The sequence below is a fragment of the Chionomys nivalis genome, chromosome 10 (genome assembly GCF_950005125.1).
Source record: "Chionomys nivalis chromosome 10, mChiNiv1.1, whole genome shotgun sequence".
Taxonomy (NCBI): domain Eukaryota; kingdom Metazoa; phylum Chordata; class Mammalia; order Rodentia; family Cricetidae; genus Chionomys; species Chionomys nivalis.
In genome coordinates this window covers 24,497,362-24,503,427 of record NC_080095.1, presented here as the reverse complement: position 1 = coordinate 24,503,427, position 6,066 = coordinate 24,497,362, and positions in this window count along the sequence as shown.

Here is a 6,066-nt window from a genome sequence, read left to right as displayed (position 1 = left end):
CTTCCATCAACCAGCATGACGGAATGGAAGCACAGCCTGCTGCAGAGCCTAGAGCTCACAGCTCAGGTGCAGCCTCACAAGATCTGAACTACAGCAGGGAGCAGAGAGCCTGGGGCCCAGAGGAAATAGATAGGGCAGGCACCCTAAGGAGGAAAGAAGCCCGAGCTAGCTCCTCCACAGAGGGGAGGATGCGGGAGTGAAGTCTGGATACAGTGGTTAACGGCCCTCAACACAGCCCCGAGAGGGAAGGAATTCCTTGGAGGGGCTGGGCAATCACCCCAGGACCCTGGCCACGACAGCCCCTATGCCCAGTTTCGCATGTCCCACTGGGGTGTCTATGCCCTCATGGTTGTGCTTTGGACTGGGTACCTGGTAGAGAGCAAGTGAGCAACATCCTGTTCTTCTACTATGGCCCAGGGAGCAAAGTGTCAGTGGGGCCTGAAGGGAAATGAGTTCAGTGACTGGGGGATGCTGTCTAGGTGACACAATTGGAAGGAAGGGTGTCCACAACTATTCCCTGAAAGTGAGGGTCGCTGGTGTCATCACCACTCTACCATACAAAGGCCCAAGAAGCACACAATGTTTTCAAATGACCCTAAGGGCCACCTACAGGGTAACAGTTTCTTTACAGACCTCCCATGTCTTGGGAGGCTCCTCGCCTGCAGAACTGTGGCTTCTCTGGCCACAGCTGTCACTCCGCAGGGCAAGGGAAGGGACTCACAGAAGGCTATGGCCTCCGAGGACTGTTGAAGTGACTGTCAACTAACGTACCTGGTGGGGGCTAAGCCAGAGGCCCCATCATGACTCACAAGGGGCTGTTGACTCCTGGGTATAAGATGGGATAAAGACCCTAACAAAGTCTTTGACCAAAATTTATTGATTTTATGTGTATTTGTGTTTTGCCATAGGTATTGGGTCCCCTGGAACTGGAATTATAGACAGTTGTGAGCTGCCATGGGGGTGCTGGGAATTGAACCTGGGTCCATCTGGAAGAACCAGTGCTCTTAACCACTGAGCCATCTCCCCAGCCCTATGTAATAGGGTTTCAGGTCACAGGTTAAGGCGGGATAGAATTTGTAGGTAGCAGCCCCCATGGTCATTGAAGCCGTTCAAATGAGGAGCCTCTAGCCCATATTGAGCCACATGAAAAGTGAGGGTAGACGCCAGAAAACCAACACCAACATAGGTGCTAGAGGCAAGCTGGGGAAGCGGCTAATGAGATGAGAGGAAAGCAGGGCAGTGCCACAGAGCTGTGGGCGCCATGGTGTCTGGTGGCAGGGGGAGGTAAGAGGGAACAGGCCTACTGAGATTCGATAATCTCTAAGCTGACTAATGAGACTAAGAGCTAAGACAGATGGACCTCCGTGTTCTCTGAGGAAGCTGACTGGATGAGGTAGCCTTCTCCGGGTCATGGACCTGCTCTAAAGCACCAGATAAGACCTACTGGCAGAGCCTCCCTAGCCAGTGAGGGGAAGATGGCACGGTGCTCAGGGCAGGAGGGCTCCCTAGTGGCAGAGGATGGAAGTGTGGTAGGGCAGAGGACAGATTAGAGAGGTGGGGTGCAGGGCACAGGTGATCACGATGACATTGAGGAGCTGTGGAGGCGCGAGGGGAGGGCAGCTGCAGGACTCATGGGAACCAAGAGAAGCAGGAACTGTGAGCAGATGGCTGGAGTGCATCAGAGGGGATGCACTGGAAGAAGACGGGGCTGGCTCTAGACCCAGAAAGGCATCTCCAAAGGTCAGGGGATAACTGAGCTGGAGGCTACACAGGAAGAAGATCTCTGAAGTTTCTCTGGGTTGGGTGACGTTGTAGCTGTGGGGCTTTCTTCAGTCTCCCATAGCTGAGTTCAGCACATGAGACAGATGTGTCAATCACTTGCAGCTCAAAGGCCAGAGAAGGAAGTGAATGACAGCTCTGGGTGGGCTGTCGTGGAGGGGACAGAAGAGGATGGAAGTCAGCTCCACAGAAGTTAAAGGAGAGTATTAAATGGAAAACTTGAGAAGGCATCATGGCCACAAAAGGGAGTGGCAGTATTAGGAGGTATGGCGTGTTGGAGGAAGTGTGTCACTGTGGAAGGCGGGCTTTGAGGTCCCATATATGCTCAAGCCACACCCAGTGAGACAGTTTACTTCTTGTTGCCTGCAAGCCAAGATGTAGGACACTTGGCTATTTCTCTAGCACCACGTTGCTCCATGATGATAATGGACTAACCCTCTGAAAATGTAAGCCAACCCAATTAAAGATTTTCCTTTGTAAGAGTTGACGTGGTCATGGTGTCTCTTCCCAGCAATAGAAACCCTAACTAAGACAAGTGGGCTGAGAGTAGGAGGGAACGAACAGGTCAAGGTGGAACCCTTGGGGAAATGGCTGTCCCCGCTGTGGCCATCAGGGCTTGGAATTGGAGGGCATGAGAGAGGCTGAAGCCAGGCCGTCAGTGTGTGAAGGAAGTGGCAGGGTGGGGGAGGTGACTGTAAGTAAGTAGGACAACTACAAGGTGTGGGATTGTTGAAGGGGCCAGCCACCAGCCGATGCCCTTCCTGCATCCCAGTCAGGACTTTCTTATGAAAGTCCACTTCCCGGAGAGCGCTGGGAAGTGAGACATGAGACCGTGACCTCTGTTAGGGCAAGAGGAAAATGGAAGGCTGGAGAGGCCTGGGAGGCTGGGGTGGGGGTAGGAGGGATGGAGGATTTTACCCGAACCCAGGACTTCAGGAGAGCAAGAATGACAAGCAGAGGTGCTGACTGACTACAGGGTGCTAAGAACAAAATACCAGATACACTGAGGAGGGGCAGGAGACTCTAGGACCTCTCTGGGGTTACTCTCTGACTAATTGGGGAATCCCCAGAATCTTTGGTAGGTCTATCAGAAAACAGAAAAGGGAAGAACAGTTGTTTTCACCGCAGATATCTGGGAGACATTATATCAAATAGAATATTCCAGAAATGGAAGATATTTATGTAGCTGGAGAGACTGCACAGTGAGGAATTTCAGGAGAGTGCAACAGGGTCCCCTTCTCCTGAGGGCAGGGGAAAGATGGTTTATCATGAAGGGTGAGCTGAAGGTCACAAGACCCACATGTCAAGTCTATAACCAGTGCTTATTAAGTAAACCACATTAGGGATGAGGAAGCTGGGGTTGGGAGGCAGCATGATCAGTACGCTGCAGAGAAAATGTCCCATAAGGGTTCTCCGATGAACCTTACCTATGGAGGCTCTTCTTCTGCCAGAGCATCCTGGCCTCCCCTTCCTCCCCTTTGTCCCAGCTCTGCCACAACCCAGCAGTGGTCACTAGCATACTTGCACACTAGGCTTCATAGTTCCCCACTGTTTTAAGATGCCACTAGAATCCTAAATCTGAGGCTGTCCACAGGATGTGGCTCAGGCTACTGGGGAGACTTCACAGGAGGACAAGCATCGTATGCCTGAGGGAGTGGTCAGGCTGGAATGTAAGACTGGACAGGGCTCCTAATAAATCCCAATGACACGATCAGTGTCAGGCTATTGGGAATGCTGGGTAGTTAATGTTTGGCAGATGGGAAGGCAGAACCCTGCAACCTACTTTTACCCTTTCTGTCAGAACACATCTCTCAAATCTGCATGAGTAGTGTAAACTACAAGAAAACTTGGGGAGAGGATTCTGGGGACCTTGTGCATGTGGTCCATGGGGGTAGCCAGGAAATGCATCAAGCTACTGGCAATCTGGATAGGGGGACTAAGCAAAGGGACCCAAACCCTAGAAATTACCAAGGGTTTCAAGTAATTGTAGTAGGGGATGGTAGTCTGGAAACTAAGGACCAGTGATGTGCCAGGCATCTGGGACAAGGCACAGTAGCAGACGGGCAGTAGTAACATGGTGTGCCTGGCAAATACTTAGGCTTCTGGTCATAGATGAGGGTTGCTGTCAGTTGCTATAGAGATCCATAATTCTCAAAGAGCTGACAATCAGTGATCATTGCATGGTCACTAAATAAGACATCTATTACCCCCTCCAAGGTGCAAGGAGAGTCTAAGAATGAAGAATGGGGATACCCCATTCTTGGGATGCTGTGGAATACTAGCTTCTGGGTATCACAAGACTGCCATTTTCCCCCCCAAGGTTCGGGATATTTATTTATTTATTTATTATGTATACAATGTTCTGCCTGCATCCTATGCCTACACACAGATGGTTGTGAGCCCATGTGGTTGCTGGAAATTGAACTCAGAACCTATGGAAGAACAGCCAGTGCTCTCAACCTCTGAGCCTCTCTCCAGCCCCTGCCATACTCTTGAAACAAAACAAAACAAAACAAAAAACAGAAATGAAAACCATTTTAGAAGGAAGGAAAAATTGCTGACTTCTGAACTTGAAGAAATTAGTATGGAGAAGGAAGTTTTTTTTTTTTTTTTTTGGTTTTTCGAGACAGGGTTTCTCTGTGGTTTTGGAGCCTGTCCTGGAACTAGCTCTTGTAGACCAGGCTGGTCTCGAACTCCCAGAGATCCACCTGCCTCTGCCTCCCAAGTGCTGGGATTAAAGGCGTGCGCCACCACCACCCGGCCAAGAAGGAAGAACTCTTAAGTGAACAGACAGATGGCTCAGTGGTTAAGGGCACTGGGTACTTTTTCAGAGGACCCAGGTTCAACTGCTAGCACTGACATGGGGGCTCACAACCATATGTAGTTCCAGATACATGGGATACAGACATACATGCAGGCAAAACACTCATACACATAAAATAAAATTTTGATAGAAAAATTGTGCTGAGGGTGGGTGAGATGACTCAGTGGGCAAAGTTGTTTGCTGCCAAGCTTGACAAGCTGAGTTCAATCCCTTAGTCCCAGAGTGGAGAGAGCTGACTCCTGAAAGTTGGCTTCTGGTCTCCATACATGCACCATGGCTCACGCATGCCCAACACACACACACTCTGCAATGAAAAAGGATGCTGCTGAGCTGAGCTCTATGTTGACAAGGACAACCTCCTTCCGAGTACCGCCTAAATGCCAGACATTGATGAGCAGGTATAAAGTGACTCCCACCCTGCTGCCTCTGACAGGTACCTCCTTAACCCCCGGTTCCTCCAGTCTCCACCCTCCCAGCTGCTCACTAAGCCATCTACCCAGTCACCTCCGTGTTCTCACCTCCTGTTGAGACTTTTGCCTGCCTAGCAGTCTTGCCAGCCCTATTCTCCCCTAGAGTCATCCTTCTAAACTGTCTAAGCAACAGCCACTTCTGAGGAGTGAGGAAGTGATCTTTAGTCTTTTCCCTTGAATTGGAAGAGGTAATATAGTCACATGGAGATGAATGGGTACTGACGCCTACTGCTGACCTAATGACCTGAATTTGATTCCCAAGAGGAAGGAGAGGACCAACTCCTGTCTGCTGTCTTCAACCTTCACTAGCTTACTGTGCTGGGCCTGTGCTCACCCCGAATAAATTAATGTAAGCAGAGGCTGGTGGGTTTAGCTTGGTGGTAGGGCATATGCTCAGTATACCTGAAGCCAACTCTGAGCCCCATTTAAAAAAACAAAAAGAATCAGTATCAAATGGTACAATAAAGAACCAAGCGGGGGGGGGGGGGCTGGAGAGATGGCTCATGGCTCAGAGGTTAAGAGCATTGTCTGCTCTCCCAAAGGTCCTGAGTTCAATTCCCAGCAACCACATGGTGGTTCACAACCATCTATAATGGGGTCTGGTGCCCTCTTCTGGTCTGCAGGCAGACACACAGACAAAATATTGTATACATAATTTAAAAAAAAAAAAAAAAGAACCAAGCAGGGAATAGGGGCACATGCCTTTAGTCCTAGCATTCAGGAGGCAGAAGCAGGCAGATCTTTTTGTCTGCTTTTTTATTTTTCAAGACAGGGCTTCTCTGTGTAACAGTCCTGGCTGTACTATAACTTCCTTTGTAGGCATTAAAGGTGTGCGCCACCACCGCCCCACAGCGGACAGACCTTCAAGTTTGAGGCCAGTGTGGTCTACATAGTGAGTTCTAGGCCATTAGGGCTACCAAGAGAAACCCCTTTTCTCAAGCCAAGTCCTCCTACCTTGTAGCACCGGTGTCCCTATCAGTGGTAGTCCTGTAA